At 42.1% G+C, this 24,786-nt stretch overlaps 1 long non-coding RNA gene across 2 annotated transcripts; it reads left to right on the top strand.

The window, feature by feature from the left end:
• On the top strand, nt 1–23,118 carry LOC139187343 (uncharacterized). 2 transcript variants are annotated; one of them, XR_011570896.1, is made up of 4 exons: nt 1–195; nt 8,710–8,880; nt 12,425–12,529; nt 22,807–23,118. It is a non-coding gene; the product is annotated as an uncharacterized lncRNA (long non-coding RNA). The 2 variants fall into 2 exon arrangements; XR_011570897.1 differs by lacking the exon at nt 12,425–12,529.
• The last annotated feature ends 1,668 nt before the right edge of the window (nt 23,119–24,786 follow it).

Here is a 24,786-nt window from a genome sequence, read left to right as displayed (position 1 = left end):
GCGCGGTGAGCGCGGACGCCCTCGCCTTCCAACGCCGGGTGACATCTGCCGGCGCTTCTCTGGCTTCGGCCAGAGTGGAGGTGAACTTTCTCCTCAACCATGTGGACAGCAGAAAGCGGCGAAGCGCAAGACGGACAGTGGGAAGAAGTATATCAATACTTCCTCCTCCACGACTAGAAGACGTTGTCCAGGAGGGTGAGCCCGGCGCTAAAGAACCTTAACAATCTGGATGCTGGAACCCCATGGGGCATCAGGGTCGAGTTCCAACGGCATATCGAGGAGTGAGGGGCCCGCGCACACCCGCCTCCCCCCTGCCCCTGACTATCCCCCAACCCCTGCCCCCGATTGTCCCTTCCACCCTTGACTTTCCCCCCTCCCCAGCCCCACCGCTGTCTCTGACCCCATCTCCTGCCCCCAACCCAATGCCTAACCTTGCCCTCGCCCCCTAGCCCCAAACCCTGACCGCGAACGCCTGACCCTCGACTCTTCCTTCCACCCTAAACTGTCCCTCCACCTCTCCTCCCTTTCTCTTTACGTACTTTCTCCTTTTCTGTTTTTTGTTTTAACTTCAGAAGTACCTGAGAGTCCAAATAGAATCTGGACAGCTCCCAAATCTTCTGTGTTGTTTCTGCCTTTCATTGTCTAGTTGTAATTACTAACAATCTTGTTCGAAGACTTGTTAGAACCTTCAGAATTTGACCATTTAATTTGGGCCTTAGGAGCATCGTTTCTTTAAGGAGAAGATGATTCTGCTCTCTAACCCCTGGCCCTATTCCCACTTCTGCTGCCCCACCTCTTGCCCCCAGTCCCTATCCCCGCCCCTCTCCCAGGCCAGCGGCCTGATTGAGGGCCAGGGGCTGAGTGCTGTGCTCCTGTCCAGCCCTTGGTGCTACTGGGTCCACCAGCAGGTTGTAGCCACCACGTGGAATCCTGTGGTCCGTCCACCCTTTTCCAGTATCTGTGGTCCACTTGCCTCTCACATCCCACCTTCACTTCAAGCTGTTTGAGAAAGCAGCCCGTCAGAGCTCCTTCCTCAGCCCGTCTGTCCAACCAGCCTGTATTCCTAAAACTTCTGGATTATAACATATTCTTCAGTGGAATCACCTTCTCCTTGAAGAAATGAGGTTCCTAAGGCCCAAATTAAATGGTCAAATTCTCAAGGTTCTAACAAGTCTTTGAACAGGATTGTTAGTAAATAACAACTAGACAATAAAAGGCAGAAACAATACAGAAGATTTGGGAGCTGTCCAGATTCTATTTGGACTCTTGTGCTTTTTAAGACTCTCGGATACTTCTGAAATTAAAACAAAACAAAACAAAACAGAAAAGGAGAAAGCAAGTAAAGAGAAAGCGAGAAGAGTTTGGGATGGAAGGAAGAGAGCCAACCAGTACCAGCCCTGGGGAGGCGCTCCCTCTGGTGGCGATTCTTTGGAGTTGCAAGCAGGGTGGACTTCTTTGTAGTGCAGGGCTGGCGAGGGCTGGAGAGGAGCCTGAGTAATAAGCAGAGCTGTTGAGGGGAACTTGCTCACAGAGATGGCTAAGTGGTCTATTTCTGCTAGGTTTGGCTGCAGAGTAGCTAAATCTGTCCCTTTTCCAGCTTTGTCAGCATGGAGAATTCTAAGCCTTCCTAGGGCTGTGTCCCCTGTGGAGCCCCTCCTGTATGTCTGGTGCTTTGAAGTATGGACCTAGGAGGAGGAATTACTTGCTTTACAGAGGAAGAAACAAACTCAGAGGGGTTAAACAGATTTCTCCAGATCATCACAATAATATAACCTTTTTGTTTACTTGTTTTTGTTTGTTTTTATTGAAATATTGTTGATTTACAATATTGTGTTAGTTTCAGGTATACAGTGCAAACTAATTCAGTTATACACATGTATATATACTGTTTTCCAGATTCTTTTCCATTATAGGTTATCACAAAATATTGAATATAGCTCCCTGTGCTGTACAGTAAGACTTTGTTGTTTATCTGTTTTATTTATAGTAGTGTGTATATGTCACTCCCAAGCTCCTAATTTATCCCTGCCCCTGTTTTCCCCTTTGGTAACCATAAATTTGTTTTCTATATCAGTCTATTTCTGTTTTGCAAAGAAGTTCATTTGTATCTTTTTTAAGATTCCACATATAAGTGATATCATATGATACTTGTCCTTCTCTGTCTAACTTACTTCACTTAGTATGATCATTTCTGTCTCTGTCTAACTTACTTCACTTAGTATGATCATTTCTGTCTCTGTCTAACTTACTTCACTTAGTATGATCATTTCTATCTCTGTCTAACTTACTTCACTTAGTATGATCATTTCTGTCTCTGTCTAACTTACTTCACTTAGTATGATCATTTCTGTCTCTGTCTAACTTACTTAGTATGATCATTTCTGTCTCTGTCTAACTTACTTCACTTAGTATGATCATTTCTATCTCTGTCTAACTTACTTCACTTAGTATGATCATTTCTGTCTCTGTCTAACTTACTTCACTTAGTATGATCATTTCTATCTCTGTCTAACTTACTTCACTTAGTATGATCATTTCTATCTCTGTCTAACTTACTTCACTTAGTATGATCATTTCTATCTCTGTCTAACTTACTTCACTTAGTATGATCATTTCTGGGTCCATCCATGTTGCTGCAAATGGCATTATTTCACTCTTTTTATGGCTAATATTCTATTGTGTGTGTGTGTATATATAAATATATACCACCACTTCTTTATCCATTCATCTGCTAATGTACGCTTAGATTATTTCCATTCTTGGCTGTTGTGAATAGTACTGCTATGAATACTGGGATCCATGTATCTTTTCAAATTAGAGTTTTCATCTTTTTAGAATACACACCCAGAAATGGGATTCCTGGATCATATAATAATTCTATTTTTTGGTTTTTAAGGAATCTCAATACTGTCCTCCATGGTGGCTACACCATTTTACATTCTAACAGTATGGGAAGGTTCTCTTTTCTCCACACCATCTCCAGCATTTATTATTTGCAGACGTTCTGATGATGGCCATTCTGACTGGTGTGAGGTGATACCTCATTGTTTTGATTTACAGTTCTCTAATAATTAGAGATATTCAGAATCTTTTTGGAAAAGGAAATGGCAACCCACTCCAGTGTTCTTTCTGGGAGAATCCCAGGGATGGCAGAGCCTGGTGGGCTGTCGTCTATGGGGTTGTGCAGAGTTGGACACGACTGAAGCAACTTAGCAGTAGCAGCATCTTTTTGTGTGTCTCTTGGTCATCTGGATGTCTTCTTTGGAGAAAAGTCTATTTAGGTCCTCTGCCCATGTTTTGATTGGGTTGTTTGTGTTTTTGATATTGAGCTGTATGAACTATTTGTATATTTTGGAAATTAAGCTTTTATCAATTACCTCATTTGCAAATATTGCCCCCCCTATTCTGTAGGTTGTCTTTTCATTTTGTTATAGTTTCCTTTGCTGTGCAAAGGCTTATAAGCTTGATTAGGTCCCATTAGTTTATTTTTGCTTTTATTTCTGTTGCCTTGGGAGACCTAAGAAAACATTGCTATAGTTTACATTGGAGAATGTTTTTCCTATGTTCTTTTCTAGGAGTTTTATGGTGTCTTGTCTTATATTTAAGTCTTTAAGCCATTTTGAGCTTATTTTTGTGTATGATATGAGGGAGTGTTCTAACTTCATTGATTAACACACAGCTGTCCATCTTTCCCACCACCACTTGCTGAAGAGATTGCCTTTTCACCCTTGTATATTCTTGGCACCTTTATCAAAGAGTAATTGACCATACGTGTGTGGGTTTCTTTCTGGGTTCTCTAATCTGTTCCATTGATCCATGTCTGCTTTTGTGCCAATACCATGCTGTTTCGATTACTGTGGCTTTGTAGTGTTGTCTGAAGTTAAGACCACCATTTGGAATCCACCTATGTCCTGGCCATCTTCTTCTTTCATTCACATTCTCTCCCTGGGTGATGTTGCTCATGACATGGTTTTAATGCCCATCTGTGTGTGATGACTTCCAAGTTTATAAATACATGCTTTACCTGTCCTCCAGACTGTCAACTTAATATCTGTTCTTGGATATTTCAAAAGCATCTCATGACTAACATGTTCAAGGATGGACTCTTGGTTCTCTTTTTCACTCTCACTTCCAATATTCCTTAACCTCTTCCAGTCTTCTCCTTCACAGAAAATGTCACCATCATCCACCCAGTAGTTTGAGGCCAGGAGATAGTCTAAATCCTCCCTTACTACCATTCCCCTTACCCTCAACCAATCAGTAACATCTGTCGTTTCTAGATCCAAAATACATCTTGAATGCCTCCACGTCCGCCCATCTCCCTTCTCCTTCACCTGCAGGGACTACCACAACGGCCTCTGTACTCAGGGTCCTACTTCTCTTACTGACTTATTCACCCAACAGATAGTTGTCAAATGAGCACGTTCTATTTGTCAGGCACTGCTCTGGATACTGGGAACATAGCAGGAGCAAGACTTATCCACTGGCTTCTTGTCGTCTGTTCTTCAGTGTTATCACTGTGTTATAACTGTTTTTTTTTTTCTTTTAATTATGCAGCTTGCTTGCTTAACAGTTACACAATGACTTCCAAACTCTTCACCTTGGCCCACAAGCGCAGGCGTGATCTGGCCCCTCTGGCAGTTCCTCCTGCCGACCTTCTCCTCTTCTCCACTCATGTTCACGTGCTTTAGCCACACTGCCTTCCTTTCATCCTTCCAGTTCCTTATCCACGTCACACTCCCTCCCACCTCAGGGCCTTTGCTCAAGCTGTCCTCTCTGCCTGGAGTGTTCTTGCCCCAACGTTATGATTGCTATTTCCTTCTTCTTCAGGTCTTGATGTAAATGACACCTTTGAACACCCTGTTATTCCCTCTTCTTCCATCCTGGACATTTCTTCCAAAGCCTTTATCTCACGGGGTGGTATTAAAATCAATCATTTTTACTTTTATCTACTATATAGACTGTAAACCCCTATAGGGCAAGAATCACAATTATATAATTCACCAGTCTATATCCAGCAGCTAGAAGGTACATTTATTAAATTAAAAAACGTAGGACTGAGGCTTTCTCCTTCTCACTTTCACGTGCCTCAGAGCTGAAGGAAGCACCTCCTCCTCTGTGGCATTTTCCCCTTCAGGCTAAACACCCCACACAGTAGCCTGCGCTATGCAGCACTGCCTAAACTATGTTCAGTGAAGCCTTGCTATCGCAGAAAAGTTTATGATGAGTTGCATTTGGAGAGTTACAGTACATAGCATGCTGAGGTCCTGTTATAAAGAGCTTGTTTAGCTCTGTTCAATTCCTCTGTTCCCCACATACCTTGTTTGCCTAAAAATTGCAGTACAACTTAATCAGAAACTTGGCAATTTCTGAGCTCAAGGACAATGGCCAGATTCCATACAGAATCGCTGCAGAGTCTGCCTGGAGTAGAAACTGAACGCCTGGACTTTGGACCAGACAGGCTTCCAGAGCCTGAGATTTCTCTCCATACCCTGGGGATGATGAATGTACTGGGCACCTGTGGCAGGCTGAATAATGATCCCCAAAGATGACCACATCCTACCCCCAGAGACATGAATGCTACCTTACATAGCAGAAGAGGCATGGCATACATGATTAAAGAAGTTTGCTATTGTCCTGGATTATGTATTATTCGTGGGCCTGATACAATCACAACTGTCCTCAGAAGAAAGATGCAGATGGGTGAGAATCATGGGAGAATGCGGTGTGATGATGGAAGCAGAGGCTAGAGTGATGAACTTTAAATATGAAGGAAAAGGGTACAAGCCAAAGAACACAGAAGCTGAAAAGAGCAAGATAACAGCTTCTCCCCTCAGTGCCTCCAGGAGGAGTCAGCCTTGCTGATACCCTGACTTTAGCCTAATGAGACTTATTTCAGACTTCTGACTTCTAGAAGTATAAAAGAATAGCTTTGTGTTGTTTTAAATTTGTAGTAATTGTGATGGGAAGCTAATATAGCACCTTGAAGAGGTTCAGCAAGTCTTAATTTGGAACTTTTCCTTTTCTCTTGCAATCCCAAATGGCCATGGCAAAACCCTTAGCCTGTAATCTGTGCACCGTGAGCTAGCCTGCTCTTTCCTCTGCCCATAGGGAATTTCTCTCATAGGTAGCCAGCCCAACCTCCCGGGCCCAATTCAATACATCCTCCTCCACACGGTCTGCTATGACCCCACCACACCCACCGGATAGAGCAGAGTCCACAGCATGGACACTGGGGAACCCTGTCCACCTCGCAGCACAGTTGCCCTCATTCATATCTCATTATCCACCAGGCTGTGAACATCAGAGGAGGTTTCATGGATAGATTGAATGAATGGTGTATAAGGTGAAAGCCCAAGGTTCTAGAAGAGGGCTTTGCTCTATGGTTCCACAGTGAAATAAACATGCTCTGTCTATTGTGGGTGGATGCCTTCATCTGTGTCCTCACCTTGGGCCCACCTTGTGAATCCAGCACATCACTTTGCATCCTGGACAGTTTCCGTTGGACATCCCACAAGCCCCTCAAGCCTACTGGGTTTGCATGATGCAAACTGACACCAGCATGTAACAAACATTGCTCTCCTGTATCCCCTGATGCCATCAGGTCACCAGCACCAGCATGTACCCCTCCCCTCCACCCCCAGTCCGGGCCTCTTCCTTCTCTCACTTCCCATATCTAATTATTTACAAAGTCCTGCCATTTCTAGCATATGCTCATCTCTCAAATCCATCTTCCTCTCTCCATCTCCACTGCCCCTTTCTGCAGGCCAGACAACCATCACCTTTTCACTGGACCCTGCTACAGCTTCCTCCATGGTTTTTCTGCTCCAACCAGCCTCTTCTCCACACAGCAGCAGCCAGAAAGAGCTGCTAAAACCCGCATCTGAGCATTTTGCTCTCCTCGCCCAGACAGAGCAGATGACAGATGGATGTTTCAGTCTCCTATGTGTAGCCAATCAGCCGCCTTGCTCCTTGTCCTTCTCCAGTGTTTCCTAGGAGACCACAACTGCTGATGGCAGATGGCCCCCAGCTATGTCCCTGTATACTGAATTATGATACCCAGTTCTGCAAGGAAATCAGCAGCAGCTTCCTCTATGGCCACCATTATGACTCAGAGGGACCCAGCCCTGCAAGGCCAGCAGAGGCCTCCTGAGGCCTTCATAGGCCGGCAAGCATAATAAACTTGTGCCAAGCATTATAACTGGTTCCTGCATCAAATACCATTTTTCTCAGTAAAAGTTTTGAAAAGGATTTTTATAATTCTGAGTTTTGTGAAGAGTTAACTATTCATTTTGTTTTGTAACTTAACTTTATTCTAAGTTAATTAGTTTGGGATGCCTGTGACTAGTTGGCATCATACTGCATTTGTGGACATTTAAACATTTATTAATTTTGATATTGCTGTCTATCTGCTCATGTTTTAGAGTCAATATAATTTTCTTCTTGGAGCTTAACTACTTGTGTAAGATCTTGGAAAGCTTGTGGGCCCCAAGCCATGAGGCCATGAGACTATTAAAATGTCTCTGGGTTTTTGCAGAAGCCTGGCTCCCCCAAGAGCTTAAGGCTGAACTCATACCAGAGCCAGGTGGCTCCTGGCATGCACTGTGCCATGGAGGACCTGGGGATAAGGAAAGAGGGGAGAGGCTTGGGGTAGGGGGAGATCCTGGAAATTCTGAACATGCTTTCCCACCTTCATCTTGCACCTTCCAACTTCCCATGCCCTCTCCTCACATATGGCTGGCTCAGACCTAGCTCTCTAGAAGTTTGGCTCCTCCAGGAACTTAGGCCCTGAGCTAAGAGAAGAGAGATCAGACATCTCTGATCTCTGTTGGCTGTCCCATACCTCAATCTCTTTTCCGATACTCCATTTTTAGGACCCCATGTCCCCAGCATTCCAGCCTCATGGGGCTGTATAATGGAAAGAGTGGAGACTTTGGAATTAGAAAAGCCTGGATTCGCATGCGGGCTCAGCCTTGAATTAGTTTGATAATTTGGGGCAAGTCATTTCCCTTCTCTGAGACCTGATTTCCTCATTTGCAAGATTAATTGGATAATGCTAACTCATGGCTATGGTAAGGATCAAACATGAAGCCGCTGGCACAGTGCTTGGCAGTCTGTAGGCGTGTAGTAAAGAGTAGTATCTTTCATTCCAGCCATTTCTGAACCCATAGTCTCACCAGTCACTGAATTTGGCTCTCATGTCCTGGTTTCCTGCCCTTTTTAGGTGATCCTTGCCACTAGGTTACCTATCAGGATGCCAAGCCTATGTGAGGAAGAAAATGAGAGGTCTGTTTGCCACATAGCTGATAGGTACTGGGCATAGTGGTGGGTGCTTTAAGCAGGTGATACTAGCACCCTTTAAGGACTGTTAGACAGAAATAGTTGGTTTTTTCCAACAGGCTCTGCTCCCTCTTCCCCACCCTCAGTATCCCTGGTGCTCCACCACTCTGCACAGGTGCAGAAGGCAAAATGTGGGTCCTCTTGGTGAAGTTACAAGCCACAGTCCTCCATATTCATCAAGAGAAAATTGATTATAACTAAAACCGGTGCCCCTGACCATTGAGCTCAACCCTACTATTTAAGCCCAGCAGGAAGGCATATCTTTTAAAATAGAAAAAAATATAATCATTTAATTTCAGTGCTCATCATAAAAGATTTCGAGTCAGCAAACCAGCTTAATGGATTGTAGCTAATGCATTTTCCTTACAGAAAGCAGACGGGCTGTGTCCAGCTTCCACCAGAATTACAGTCATCCTGCAAAAGATGGCAGCACAAACTTGACCCACCCTTCTGTTGTCCACCAAAACTTCTTGCAGCTTTCTTCTAATAAGGGGCAATGCCTCCAGAAATCCAAGTCAAAGACTGCTCAACAGGCACGAGGTAAGCTCTCTAAATTGTCTTCCAGTGACCATCACCAGCATCTTCATCTGCATCACCGCTACCATTATTACCACCACCCCATCATTACCATCACCATCATCACCGTCACCACCACCACTGCTTCAGCTACATCACCACCACCATGACCATTACCACTGTCGTCACCATCAGCCAGCTACCATCATCAATACCACCACTGTCACTACCAACCAAACACCATCATCCCTACCACCACCATGACCACCACCATCACCATTATCCAACCATCATCATCAGCATCTACCATGTATCAGGCAGGATATACCACACAACATTGCTATGAGGTTAGCACTGTTATCCCTATTTTCCAGAGAGAAAACTGAAGCTCAGAGAAGATAAATCATTTCTCCAAACTTACCCAGCTGATAAGGGTTAGGATTCAAAATATGGTTACTCTAAAAGCCCAGATTTGTTTGTTTGTTTTACTGTCATATAGTGTCTCTCCTACTTCTCCTTTTATCACCATGAACTGCCTCTCCCTTTGCTTGGCACCTCTCGTAAGCTCCTCCTCTCCAGTTCAGTTCAGTCGCTCATTCGTGTCCGACTCTTTGCAACCCCATGAATCGCAGCACGCCAGGCCTCCCTGTCCATCACCAACTCCCAGAGTTCACCCAGACTCAGGTCCATCGAGTCAGTGATGCCATCCAGCCATCTCATCCTCTGTCGTCCCCTTCTCCTCCTTCCCCCAATCCCTCCCAGCATCAGAGTCTTTTCCAATGAGTCAACTCTTTGCATGAGGTGGCCAAAGTACTGGAGTTTCAGCTTTAGCATCGTTCCTTCCAAAGAAATCCCAGGGCTGATCTCCTTCAGAATGGACTGGTTGGATCTCCTTGCAGTCCAACGGACTCTCAAGAGTCTTCTCCAACACCACAGTTCAAAAGCATCAATTCTTCGATGCTCAGCCTTCTTCACAGTCCAACTCTCACATCCATACATGACCACAGGAAAAACCATAGCCTTGACTAGCCAGACCTTTGTTGGCAAAGTAATGTCTGCTTTTGAATATGCTGTCTAGGTTGGTCATAACTTTCCTTCCAAGGAGTAAGCGTCTTTTAATTTCATGGCTGCAGTCACCATCTGCAGTGATTTTGGAGACCCAAAAAATAAAGTCTGACACTGTTTCCCCATCTATTTCCCATGAAGTGACGGGACTGGATGCCATAATCTTCGTTTTCTGAATGTTGAGCTGTAAGCCAACTTTTTCACTCTCCACTTTCACTTTCATCAAGAGGCTTTTTAGTTCCTCTTCACTTTCTGCCATAAGGGTGGTGTCATCTGCATATCTGAGGTTATTGATATTTCTCCCGGCATTCTTGATTCCAGCTTGTATTTCTTCCAGTCCAGCGTTTCTCATGATGTACTCTGCATGTAAGTTAAATAAGCAGGGTGACAATATACAGCCTTGACATACTCCTTTTCCTATTTGAAACCAGTCTGTTGTTCCATGTCCAGTTCCAACTGTTGCTTCCTGACCTGCATACAAATTTCTCAAGAGGCAGGTCAGGTGGTCTGGTATTCCCATCTCTTTCAGAATTTTCCACAGTTAACTGTGATCCACACAATCAAAGGCTTTGGCATAGTCAATAAAGCAGAAATAGATGTTTTTCCTGGAACTCTTGCTTTTTCTATAATCCAGCGGATGTTGGCAATTTGATGTCTGGTTCCTCTGCCTTTTCTAAAACCAGCTTAAACATCATGAAGTTCACAGATTACATATTGCTGAAGCCTGGCTTGGAGAATTTTGAGCATTACTTTACTAGCATGTGAGATGAGTGCAATTGTGCGGTAGTTTGAGCATTCTTTGGCATTGCCTTTCTTTGGGATTGGTATGAAAACTGACCTTTTCCAGTTCTGTGGCCACTGCTGAGTTTCCAAATTTGCTGGCATATTGAGTGCAGCACTTTCACAGCATCATCTTTCAGGATTTGAAATAGCTCAACTGGAATTCCATCACCTCCACTAGCTTTGTTTGTAGTGATGCTTTCTAAGGCCCACTTGACTTCACATTCCAGGATGTCTGGCTCTAGGTGGGTGATCACACCATCGTGATTATCTGGGTCATGAAGATCTTTTTGGTACAGTTCTTCTGTGTATTCTTGCCACCTCTTCTTAATATCTTCTGCTTCTGTTAGGTCCATACCATTTCTGTCCTTTATCGAGCCCATCTTTGCATGAAACGTTCCCTTGGTATCTCTAATTTTCTTGAAGAGATCTCTAGTGTTCCCATTCTGTTGTTTTCCTCTATTTCTTTGCATTGATCGCTGAGGAAGGCTTTCTTATCTCTTCTTGCTATTCTTTGGAACTCTGCATTCAGATGCTTATATCTTTCCTTTTCTCCTTTGCTTTTCGCTTCTCTTCTTTTCACAGCTATTTGTAAGGCCTCCCCAGACAGCCATTTTGCTTTTTTGCATTTCTTTTCCATTGCTCCCTAATTTCTGGCATACCCTCAAGATTAAATTCTGTATTTTATCCATGTGTTTTTGGCTATGCTCTGTATTATGCACTTGTAGCTACCTCATAGCAGTGCTTAATACAATCTGTTATTGTTTATGTCCTCTATTCTCCTGTCTCTTTCAGACTTATACTCTTTGAGGATGGAGACTGTCTATTGGTCAGTGTAACCCAGGTGCCCAGGGCTTGGCTCATGGTTAGCTCACAGTTTATTCAAAAGTTTGTAGACTGAATCCATGAATGAATATATCCATATATGGACAGATGAATGAAGAGACACATGGGTTAATGGATGAGTGGGGAGATGATTAAGTGCATTAACAGATGGTTAAGGGTAACTCCCAAGTCAGCGTTTCAGTTTATTCAGTTCTTACATCTCCAGATGCCTATTCCACTTGGCTCTTTTGCTGTCATCTCAACCTATACAAACCTGAGCACTGCCCTAGGTGATTCCTTATCTCTTTTCAGACAATGGTGTTCCTTTCACTGGTCCTCTGTTTATTTCATTCAGTCAGCAGTGTTTTTTGCTCATTTGTTTGGCTATCTGCTGTGTGCCAAACAGAGTTGTAGAGAATGGATACAGAGTCCCTAAGACAGGCAAGTTTCCAGGGGACTCAAAGGAGTTCCCAGTCCACAGTAGGGTGCAAGGTGATGTAACAAACAGTCAGCAAGTAAAAAGTTGGCAAGATAATAACAGAGCATAATGAGTGATACCTTAAGGAAAAAAGAGAATGATGAGATAGAAAGAAAGGACCTCACAGCAGATAAGATGGTTGGGGTGGGGGGGCTTGTTTGATATGTGATATTAAGCAAGACCTGAAGGATGAGAATAAGCCACTGAATATAAGAGCAAAAAGAAGAACATTCCAGGCAGAGAAACCAGCAAATGCAAGGGCTGTAGGACTGCAAAGAGCCTGGTGTGTTTCAGGTTTGAAAAGGGGACCAGTGAGGCTGTGAACAGCAGGTGAATGTATAAAAGGAGGTTGTTAACAGACATGGGCCAGGGCCTGCAGGGCCTGGAAGGCCATGGTTAGGAGTCAAATTTTATTCTAAGGACATTGGCAAGCCATTGAAGAGCCTCAGATTGGAGAATTACATGATCCATCTCGCAGGTGGCAAGGAGCTGCCCTGAAAAGCCCCAGGTGCAGATGATTCACAGGTGAGTTCTCTTGAGTCCTTAGGAAAGGGATAACTCCAGTTCCATTTAAGCTGTTAGAAAGCACAGAAGAGGAAACTATCCAAATGCTTTTAGTAAAGTCATCATAACACTGTTGGCCACTGTGACCAAGAAACCTCAGCAAAAAGAAAACCACCCAAGCTTGTTTATAAGTATTAATACACAAAAATCCTCAAAATTTTAGTAAGTAGAATTCTGAAGCACATGAAAAGAATGACTCACCACCACAAACTGGCATTATACATAAAAGGCAAGAATGGCTTGATTTTAGTAATTAAATTATAGTTAAATATGTTGAAAGATAAAAGTGGAAGAGACATGATTATCTCGGAAGAGACTGTGAAGACACCTGATCAATTCACCATATATTCTCAATTTTCTTTAATTCTTAGTAAAATTGGAGTAGATAGATGAATCAACCTCATTCCTAATGGTGAGATACTGGAAACATTTCCATTGAAGTTGAGAACAGTAATTCTAGGGATGCATTATGAACAACTGGGTAATAGAAAGAGGTGAGAGGTGTAAATAAAAAGGAAGGAGGCAACACTGTCATTTTTGTGAACAATAAGTTCAAGCTCATCTAGAAACTATTAAAACTAATTCAAGAGCTTAGTATGACTCCTGAATAGAGAGCAATACATGCATAAATTCAATTATCTTATTTATAAGTACAGTGAAAGATACAGTTTTTAAATATGTCATTTCAAAGAAGCACATGAAAATATGTTCAGCATCACTAGCTGCTGGGGAAATGCAAATTAAAATGATGAGATACTAGTTCACACTCACTGGAATGGCTAAAATGAAAAAGGCTGATAGCACCAAGTACTGATAGAATTGGATCTCTCATCCATTACTAATGGGAATGTAAAATGGTACAGCCACTCTGGAAACACACGGTGCTTTATAAAACGTTAAACATACACTTAACATACAACTTGTAAATGCACTCCTGAGCACTTATCCTAGAGAACTGAAAACATGTTCGCAGAAAAACTTGTACAGGTATGTTTATATCAGTCCTCTTTGTAATCTCCACAAACTGGAAAAAAAAATGCAAATTTCCTTCTGTAAGATAATGGTTAAACCAAAGGAATAATGTTCAGCAATAAGAAGGAACAAACTAGTGAAATATACAACAACTTTGGTAGATCTTCAGGAAACTCTTCTTAGTGGGGAAAAAAAAAAAGCAATCTCAATACTCTCAAACTTCAAAAATTTAGAGATGGATGACAGACTAGTAGCGGCCACATCTCCTCTGGGCATTTTCCACCAGGAAAATCAGGGACGGATGTGACTATGAAGAGGGAGCAAGTAAGAGAGAGATCCTTTGTGGTTAAAGAACAGTCCTGTATCTGGATTGTGGTTGTGTTTATATAAATCTATACATGTGATAAAATGTCATAGACTATGCAAAAGACATACTTAACAAAATGAGTGCTTGCAAAAACTGGTAAAATCCAAGTGAGGTCTGTAGTCTATTTAATTGTATGGTGTTAATGTCCATTTCTTTCTGGTACTGTACTATAGTTATTTGAGATGTTACCATTGGGAGATGATAGGTGATGGGTACAGGGGCCTCTCTGCAGTATTTTTGCACTTTCTTCAAGAAGCCTTCTGCTAACACCTCATTGGATAGAATCAAGTCATGTGACCACTTCTGGCTATAAGGAAGTCAGAAAGACAAGGAAGTACAGTGTTGATGGAAACTGAACTTAAATGGAGCATGGTAAGTCAGGAGGAATGGGAGGTTGCCACAAGCACATCATACACAAAGGATAGATAAAAATATAAAAACAAAAATCTTAATGACAATAAAGGAGAATATCTTTAACATCAGAGTAACTAAGAGTTCTTTTTAAAAATATTTATTTGACTGTGGCAGGTCTTAGTTGTAGCATGCAAGGTCATTGCTTCATGCAGGCCTTGCATTCTGCGTGCAGGCTCAGTATTGCAGCACGTGGTCTCTCTACTTGTGCCACAAGGGCTTAGTGGCCCCACAGCATGTGAGATATTAGTTCCCTGATCAGGGATTGAACCCAAGTCCCCTGCATTGCAAGGCAGGTTCTTAACCTCGGGACAATCAGGGAAGTCCTGCTAAGGGTTCTTAAAGACGCAAAAATTACAACCCACAAAGTTTGATAATCTTTGATTTCATTGATACATTTGATTGTGTTAAAATTTAACCTCTGTATGCCAAACTATACTATAAACAAGATTAAAGGATAAGCCACACACTGAGAGAAGATATTTGCAATGCATACAAGCCACAGTAACTAATATGCAAGATAGATAAAGACCTCAAAATAATTCTTTAAAGTTAACCTAATAGACAAACAGGTAATGTACAGAAACTCCAACAGGCAGTAAGCACATGAAAAGATGCCCAACATCCCTAGTATTTGAATTTCAGTTTAGTTCAGTTCAGTCACTCAGTCGTGTCTGACTCTTTGCAACCCCATGAATTGCAGCATGCCAGGCCTCCCTGTCAATCACCAACTCCTGGAGTTTACCCAAACTCAGGTCCATCGAGTCGGTGATCCCATCCAGCCATCTCATCCTCTGTCATCCCCTTCTCCTCCTGCCCCCAATCCCTCCCAGCATCAGGGTCTTTTCCAATGAGTCAACTCTTTGCATGAGGTGGACAAAGTACTGGAGTTTCAGCTTCAGCATCAGTGCTTCCAACGAACACCCAGGACTGATCTCCTTTAGGATGGACTGGTTGGATCTCCTTGCAGTCCAAGGACTCTCAACAGTCTTCTCAAACATCACAGTTCAAAAGCATCAATTCTTCAGTGCTTAGCTTTCTTCACAGACCAACTCTCACATCCATACATGACCACTGGAAAAACCATAGCCTTGACTAGATGGACCTTTCTTGGCAAAGTAATGTCTTTGCTTTTTAATATGCTGTCTAGGTTGGTCATCAGAGAAGGCAATGGCACCCCACTCCAGTACTCTTGCCTGGAAAATCCCATGGATGGAGGGCCTGGTGGGCTGTAGTCCATGGGGTCGCTAAGAGAGTCGAACACGACTGAGCGACTTCACTTTCACTTTTCACTTTCATGCATTGGAGAAGGAAATGGCAACCCACTCCAGTGTTCTTGCCTGGAGAATCCCAGGGATGGGGGAGCCTCATGGGCTGCCGTCTATGGGGTTGCACAGAGTCAGACATGACTGAAGCTACTTAGCAGCAGCAGCAGCAGGTTGGTTATAACTTTCCTTCCAAGGAGTAAGCATCTTTTAATTTCATGGCTGCAATCACCATCTGCAGTGATTTTGGAGCCCCCCCCCCAAAAAATAAAGTCTGACACTGTTTCCACTGTTTCACCATCTATTTCCCATGAAGTGATGGGACCAGATGCCATGATCTTAGTTTTCTGAATGTTGAGCTTTAAGGTGATAGAAGCAAGATCTGATGCTGTAAAGAGCAATATTGCATAGGAACCTGGAATGTTAGATCCATGCTACTGCTGCCTGCTGCTGCTAAGTCACTTCAGTCGTGTCCAACTCTGTGCGACCCCATAGATGGCAGCCCACCAGGCTCCCCCATCCCTGGGATTCTCCAGGCAAGAACACTGGAGTGTGTTGCCAGTTCCTTCTCCAATGCGTGAAAGTGAAGTCGCTCAGTCATGTCTGACTCTTAGCGACCCCATGGACTGCAGCCTACCAGGCTCCTCCATCCATGGGATTTTCCAGGCAAGAGTACTGGAGTGGGGTGCCATTGTGTTAGGTCCATGAATCAAGGCAAATTGGAAGTAGTCAAACAGGAGATGGCAAGAGTGAATGTCGACATTCTAGGAATCAGCAAACTAAAATGGACTGGAATGGGTGAATGTAACTCAAAGGACCATTATATCTACTACTGTGGGCAGGAATCCCTTATGGAGTAGCCATCATGGTCAACAAAAGAGTCCGAAATGCAGTACTTGGCTGCAATCTCAAAAACGACAGAATGATCTCTGTTCATTTCCAAGCCAAACCATTCAGTATCACAGTAATCCAAGCCTATGCCCCAACCAGTAAGTAACGCTGAAGAAGCTGAACGGTTCTATGAAGACCTACAAGACCTTTTAGAACTAACACCCAAAAAAGATGTCCTTTTCATGATAGGGGACTGGAATGCAAAAGTAGGAAGTCAAGAAATACCTGGAGTAACAGGCAAATTTGGCCTTGGAATACAGAATGAAGCAAGGCAAAGACTAATAGAGTTTTGCCAAGAAAATGCACTGGTCATAACAAACACCCTCTTCCAACAACACAAGAGAAGACTCTACACATGGACGTCACCAGATGGTCAACACCAAAATCAGATTGATTATATTCTTTGCAGCCAAAGATGGAGAAACTCTATACAGTCAGCAAAAACAAAACCAGGAGCTTACTGTGGCTCAGATCATGAACTCCTTATTGCCAAATTCAGACTTAAACTGAAGAAAGTAGGGAAAACCACTAGACCATTCAGGTATGACCTAAATCAAATCCCTTATGATTATACAGTGGAAGTGAGAAATATATTTAAGGGACTAGATCTGATAGACAGAGTGCCTGATGAACTATGGATGGAGGTTCATGACATTGTACAGGAGACAGGGATCAAGACCATCCCCATAGAAAAGTATTTGAATTTAAACACCCATAATACAACATTTCATATCCCTCAGACCGGCAAATTTTATAAAAGTCTATTAATACCAAATATTGGTGACAATACTGAGAAACAGGAACTCTCACATCACAGGTGAGAGTGTAAATTGGTAAAATCACTTTAGAGAACAAATTGTTCCTTCTGTATTAAAAGAAGCATATAGTGTATGGCTTAGAAATTTTACTTCTGGATTGTCAACCCTGGAGAACTCTCATATAGGCAATGTGATAGCTTACAGTCTTGGGTGCCGAGTTCATCGTCTCCAAAGGAGAAGATTTAACTCTGGGACCAAAGACACGGTCTCAGCCACTCAGAGCTTCATGCAGCAAAGATTTTTATTTAAAGTGAAAGGACAGAGAAAACTTCTGACAAAGACATCAGAAGGTGGTGGAAAGAGTACCTGCCTCATTAGTTTAAGCAGGGCATTATATACTTTTCAATTGACTGCTGAAAATAGATAAAAAGAGCACTTCAAGGCTGTACAAGGCTGTAAAAGTTTTACCAAATCCCTTCTCCCACAACATACATCCCCAAATAACACTGACCCAAGATTAGTCAAGGAGAACAGGTTCCTGGCAGAATGTCTCTGGGCAAGATATATTATTTCTTAGTAAGCAGTGATATGAGAAAACAGGTTCCCAGGAAAGATTTGTTGCAATTAGAATCATTCACATAGAGACTAAGAAAATCATACCCATGATTTATATTACCTCTGTGTATTCATTAGCTCCAGCTCTAAAGAAAAGCTAGTTCTCTCAGGCAACATACACTGTTGCACAAGGCTTAAGGAAAGTATGAGCAAGATATATTGTTGCCTGAGCAGCCTACCCTGACCAAGGCAAAAGAATGTGAAAGGCCCTCGACTCCCCATCAACCTGCCTAAGCTTTAACTCTCTCAAATGGAGACAGACATAAGGAAAAATATGCCCTACCAATTGTAACAACTGAAAAATGGCAGCATCCTAACTGTTCATCAGTGGAAGTGTAGATTTTTTTAAGTGGTTTATCATGCAACAGAGTACTAGAGAGCAGTTGAAATGGCCTAACTAAATCAAGCTATATCAGTATGGATGAAGGAGAAGGCACATTGAAAAGTTTCATTAAGTATGATACCACTCAGGAAAAAAAAATACCAAATTTATTGTAGATACATGTGTATGTAATACATGTACAAAAACATGCATCTATACCATCCTCTTTTGGAGGTAACTTCAGAGAAGAGAAGATAGGGAGTGTGTTCTCCATGGACCTTAATATATATCTGTATCATTTTATTTAAGGGGAGCTGCAGAGTCACATCAAGTGGCTCCCACTGTGAAAATCTGGAACACTTTGAGCATCAAAATAAAAAATGATAGTAACAAAAATTATGCCCATTGGAAAAAAAATTCATGCTGGTATAAACAATGATGTCAACTAATAAATATAGAAGGAATGATGGAGTTAGGAAATCACTGTTTGGCAAACAGCATAATAACTGTTTCAGGCAAGAGCCATCAATAATTGTTAAAATAGTGGATGAAAGTTTGATGGGTAACAGGAGATCTATAGCATGTCAAAGTATCTGGCTTTCATATATTTGCATATGATAAGTGAAAGAATTAGGAATATTTTACCCCGAAGTGAAGTGAAGTGAAAGTTGCATCCAACTCTTTGCAATCCCATGGACTATACAATCCATGGCATTCTCTGGGCCGGAATACTAGAGTGGGTAGTCTTTGCCTTCTCCAGGGGATCTTCCCAACCCAAGGATCGAACCCAGGTCTCCCGCATTGTGGGCAGATTCTTTACCAGCTGAGCCACAGGGGAAGCCAAAGAATACTGGAGCGGGTAGCCTATCTCTTCTCCAGAGAATCTTCCCTGCCCAGGAATCAAACCAGGATCTCCTGCATTGCACACAGATTCTTTACCAACCAAGCTATCAGGGAAGCCACTGTATAGTCCACGGGGTCGCAAAGAGTAGGACATGACTGAGTGACTTTCTCTTCATCCTGAGAAGAGAAGAACAGGGATATAACAGTTGTTTTTGAATACGACTTTAAAATGCTGTCGAGGGTGGTCTCAAGGAAAGATAGAAACTGTAAGAATTCCTATTTTAGCTCAATAAAGGAGTTTTTAAGCCTGCAACAAGTAAATAAAGAGTTTTAAAGAATATTCAGTTATTCTCAAATTGTAGCAATTTTAGCATTCATTTTTCTAGGATTCTAGGATTGTATACTTCTATTAATTATGAAATTCTAGGACTCATAAATATTTTATGACTCTAACATTCTACCCATTTTAAATTCTAAGATACAAAGATTTCACTATTTTGGTATCATTCCTGTGTCTGTGGTCATGACACTGTTACAAGAATGAAAAGATAAGTCACAGACCTGGAGAAAATATTGACAAAAAGTGCATCTGAAAAAGGACTGTTATCCAAAATGCACAGAAACTCTTGACCCTCAGCAATAAGAAAACGAACAACCTGATTAAAAAGGAGGCAAACTGAGCAGACGCCTCCCCAGAGCAGACACCTCCCCAGAGCAGACGCCTCCCCAGAGCAGACGCCTCCCCAGAGCAGATGTATAGATGGCAAATCAGCATATAGAAAGGTGCTCCACATCATATCTCATTAGGGAAATGCAAATTAAGACAATGAGATACCACTGCCCAACTATTAAGAAGGCCATAATCCAGAACACGGATACCCCAAATGCTGGCAAGGATGTGGAGCTACGGGAGTTCTCATTCATTCCTGGTGGGAATGTAAAACATCTTCCACAGTCGCTGTGGAAGACAAGCACTTTCCACAAAACTAAATATACTTTACTACTATGCAGTAACCATGCTGTATTTACTCAAATGAATTGAAAATGTATATTCATTCAAAAACTTGCACATAAATATTGATAGAAGTTTTATTTATATTTGCTAAGATTTGGCAGCAACCATGATATTCTTCAGTAGATGACTAAATGAACTACGGTATGTCCAAACAATGAAATATTATTTAGTGCTAATAAGAAATAAAATATCAAGCTATGAAGACATGAATGAACCTTAAATGCCTATTACTCAGTGGAAAATAATCCAATCTGAAACGGTTACATGTTTAATGATTCCAACTGTATGATATTCTGAAAAAGGCAAGACTATGGAGACAGTAGGGAAGCCCTGGTGGCTCAGACAACAAGAATCTACCTACAATGCAGGAGACAGTTTTGATCCCTGGGTCAGGAAGATCCCCTGGAGAAGGAAATGGCAACTCACTCCAGTATTCTTGCCTGAAGAATTCCACGGACAGAGGAGCCTGGCAGGCTACAGTCCATTGGGTCGAAGAGAGTCAGACACAACTGAGCGACTCACATACTGCTACATGGAGACAGTAAAAAGTTCATTGATTGCCAGGAGCAAGGGGGAAGGGAAGGATGAATCTGCAGAACATGGAGGATTTTTAAGGCAGTGGAATTGTTCTATAGGATACTATGGTGGTGGTTACATGTCAAACATTTGTCAAAATCCATGGAGTGTAAAACTCTAAGAGTGAACCGTAATGTAGACTGTGAATTCTGAATGACGATTGTGTCAATGTAGGTTCATTGAGCATAATGAATATACTGCTCTGGTGCAGGATGTTGGTAGTTGGAGAGGCTGTATGAGCTTGGGGACTGACTGGAGTATATGAAAATTCCATGTATTGTATGCTCAATTTTGCTGTGAACCTAAAACAGCTCTAAGAAATAAATACATTTAAAATAAATATACACATAAGTATGTAAAGTTCATTTAAAATTTTTAAAATTACCCTTACACTTAGCACTTTAAATAGCAATCAATATATATTACTTCATATAATTTCTGTGGGTCAGGACTTTAGGAATGACTGGCCACCTCATGCGAAGAGTTGACTCATTGGAAAAGACTCTGATGCTGGGAGGGATTGGGGGCAAGAGGAGAAGGGGACTACAGAGGATGAGATGGCTGGATGGCATCACTGACTCGATGGACGTGAGTCTGGGTGAACTCCGGGAGTTGGTGATGGACAGGGAGGCCTGGCGTGCTGCAATTCATGGGGTCGCAAAGAGTCGGACATGACTGAGCAACTGATCTGATCTGATCTGATCTGAGCCAGGTACTTCTGTGTCAGGGTAGAGCTGCTATCATTTGAAGGGTTGACTGGAGCTGGAGGATCCACTTCTAATTTGGGTCACTCACATGGCTGAGAGCAGGAGGCCTCAGTTCCTCATCATTTGGAGCTGAGCTTGCCTGAATATCCTCCCAATATGGTGGCTGGCTTCCCTAGGGTGGGTGATTCAAGAGAGATCAAGATGAAGCCACAATGTCTTCTGTGACCTGACTTTGAAACTCACACACCATCTTTTTTACAGTATCCTACTGGTTGCATGGGTCAGCTCTAGTGTGGTAGAGGACTACACAGAGCTATGCCTTCCAGAGGGTCAAGGTTATTGTGGGCCATCTTGGAGGCTCTTACCACACAAGGCTTATAAATTTATTGGCAGACAGTAATTTTTAGTGTTTGCCAAAGAGTCTTTAAATCTCTGCTGTATCTACAATTGTCCCTCCTACTATCCTGAAATTGCTGCTGTGCGATTTTTGTTTCTGGATCAATCTGTCAGAGACTTGTCTATTTTAAAGAAGCAGCTTTTAGATTTTTCTTTTTTTAAAGTCTCTGCTGCTGCTGCTGCTGCTGCTAAGTCGCTTCAGTCGTGTCCGACTCTGTGTGACCCCATAGACAGCAGCCCACCAGGCTCCCCCGTCCCTGGGATTCTCCAGGCAAGAACACTGGAGTGGGTTGCCATTTCCTTCTCCAATGCATGAAAGTGAAGAGTGAAAGTGAAGTCACTCAGTCGTGTCCGACTCTTAGCAACCCCATGGACTGCAGCCCACCAGGCTCCTCCATCCATGGGACTCTCCAGGCAAGAGTACTGGAGTGGGGTGCCATTGCCTTCTCTGTTTAAAGTCTCTAGTGTATGGTTATTTTATATGTATTATCTATCTTATTACTTTATTTTTTCCCCTTCTACTTCCTTTAGGTTTGCTCTGGACTATCTCTAATTTTTTAAGTCTAATCACTAGAGTATTTTTATCTTTCTTTGTTTCTAAAGTATGTATTTAGGTTATAACTTTCCTGTGAATATTGTTTTTAGCTGCATCCCATAAACTTTGATGGATAATGGTTTCATTTTCTTTCAGCACTGAATATTTTCTAGTACCCATTATAATTTCTTTTTAAACCCATGGATTATTTAGAAGTATTTTTGTTATTTAATTTCTAAACATGTGGAAGTACATCCACATGTTTAGAAATGTTTTTTATCTTTGTACCATCATCAGAAAAAGTGATTTGCATGAATCTTTGGTACTTGTTTATGTTAGTTTTGCAGCCTACTGTATGCTCAATTTATATATATACATCATGTAAGTTTGAAAAATGTGTTTTCTCTAATTGTTGAATGTAGGAATCATCCGATCAAGCTTATTAACTCTTAAATCTTCTACATTCTGAATGTTTTATGTTTGTTACCAGTTACTTAGTTGTTAATTTTTAACCTCTTTTTTATAATTATGGAGTTGTGCATTTTTTTCTTAAAATTCTACCCAGTTTGGGGACTTCCCTGGTGGTGCAGTAGATGAGAATTCACCTGCCAATGCAGGGAACACTGGTCCAATCTCTGATCCAGGACGATTCCACATGCCTTGGAGCAACTACACACAAGTGACACAGCTACTGAGCCCAAGCTATAGAGTTCCCGATGCAACTAGCGAAGCTGTGAGCCTAGAGCCTGGGCTCTGCAGCAGGGGAAGTCTGTCCACCACCACGAGTAGCCCCAGCTGGCTGAAGCTAGAGGCAAGCCCTTGTGCAGTAACGAAGACCCATTAAATAAATAAATAAATAATAAATGTACTATAAATGTATAGCCTAAATAAACAAATAATAAATTCTACCAAGTTTTGCTGTATATATTTTGAAGGGTGTATTGTTAGATACAGACTTTGTCGTATATTTCTGGTGAATTGTTTCTTCTATTTTTATATGATGACCATTCATTTTTATCTCCAATAATGCTTTTTGTTTCAAGATCACTTTGTCTGTTATTAATATAATGGTATCAACTTTCTCTTGATTAGTATTTACCTACTACCTCTTTTTCTGTCGCCTTCCGTTCACATTTATGTGTCATTGTTCTAAATGTGTTTCCTACATGCAATATATAGCTGCCTTTTGCTTTGTTTTGTGTTTTTCTCCAATCTGACATTCTCAGTCTTTTAACTGGAAAGTTTTGTTGGTTTTTTGTTGTTGTTTTAATTTTTGTTTGTTTGTGTTGGCTGAATGGGTCTTTGTTACTGTGTGCAGGCTTTCTCTAGTTGTAGCAAGCGGGGGCTGAAAGCATGGGTCCTAGGGCACATGGGCTCAGTGGTTGTGGCTTGTGGACTTAGTTGCCCTGAGCCATGCGGAATCTTCTTGGACCGGGATCGAACCCATGTCCTCCGCATTGGCAAATAGATTCTTTTTTTTAAATACCTATTTTCATTTATTTATTTGGCTGCCCCAGGTCTTAGTTGCAACACATGGGATTTTAGTTGCTACATGTGAGATCTAGTTCCCTGACCAGTGATCAAACCCAGGCCCCCTGCATTGAGAGCTCAGAGTCTTAATCACTGGACCACAAGGGAAGCCCCAGCAAGTCGATTCTTAACCAGCAGACTGCCAGGGAAGTCCTTATGTAAAGTTTAGGTCATGTGCATTTACTTCAGTCACTTATATATATACTTGAAAATATTCCCACCACCTTATATTCTATTTTCTATATATTTTCTTTGCTTAGTTTTGCCCTTTTGCAGGCCTTAATAAAGTTTTCTATATCTGCTTTTCTTCCCTCTGATGTGCATTTTTAAGTTAATAAATATTTTAGGTTAATAAATGAATCAATATCTCTCTTCCTCACAAACAAATAAGGACTTCGGAATACTTTAACTCTGATCATCCTCTCCCATCTCACATGCATCTTAGTTTCACACTGTTTTCATGTACCTCATATTAGTTCAAGCATGACCAGATCCACATGCTCAAATGACTAAAAAGCTAAACAGAGACCCCAGAGCAGTGGTTCAGACAAACTAAAGTGTATTTCTTACTCACATGACAGGGCAGAAGCAGGCAGGTGGCCCAAGGTTGCTGAGAGAGCTCAGTTCTAGGACATCACCCAGGACAAGTTCCCTCTATTTTGCTCTCTATCCTCCCAGACCCAGGGCTAAATCCTGGCACCAGAACTTTCTTATCCTTTAATGCCCAGGTGATGATTTACATCTGCCATGCCCACATTCTATGCTATGGAAAGGAGAAAGATGAAGTTGAACCCAAACACCTACCTTAAGAAAGTGGCCTGGAAGCACACACAATTGCTCTTTGCTGTAGGGAAGTTGGAAAATGTCTCTGGTTGGGTAAACAAGAGCCCAACTAAAACGTGGAGGTTTCTGCTACTAGAAGGAATATAAGGAGAGAATGAGTGCAGGGGGAAAATTGCAGTTTTTCATTGACATCATCAGAATCCTGCATCCTCTTCTGATTGTCTCTGTTTGC

The sequence above is a fragment of the Bos indicus genome, chromosome 15, assembly GCF_029378745.1.
Source record: "Bos indicus isolate NIAB-ARS_2022 breed Sahiwal x Tharparkar chromosome 15, NIAB-ARS_B.indTharparkar_mat_pri_1.0, whole genome shotgun sequence".
Classification (NCBI taxonomy): domain Eukaryota; kingdom Metazoa; phylum Chordata; class Mammalia; order Artiodactyla; family Bovidae; genus Bos; species Bos indicus.
The sequence above is the reverse complement of the archived record's forward strand: the minus strand, read 5'-3'. Positions and strand labels throughout refer to the sequence as shown.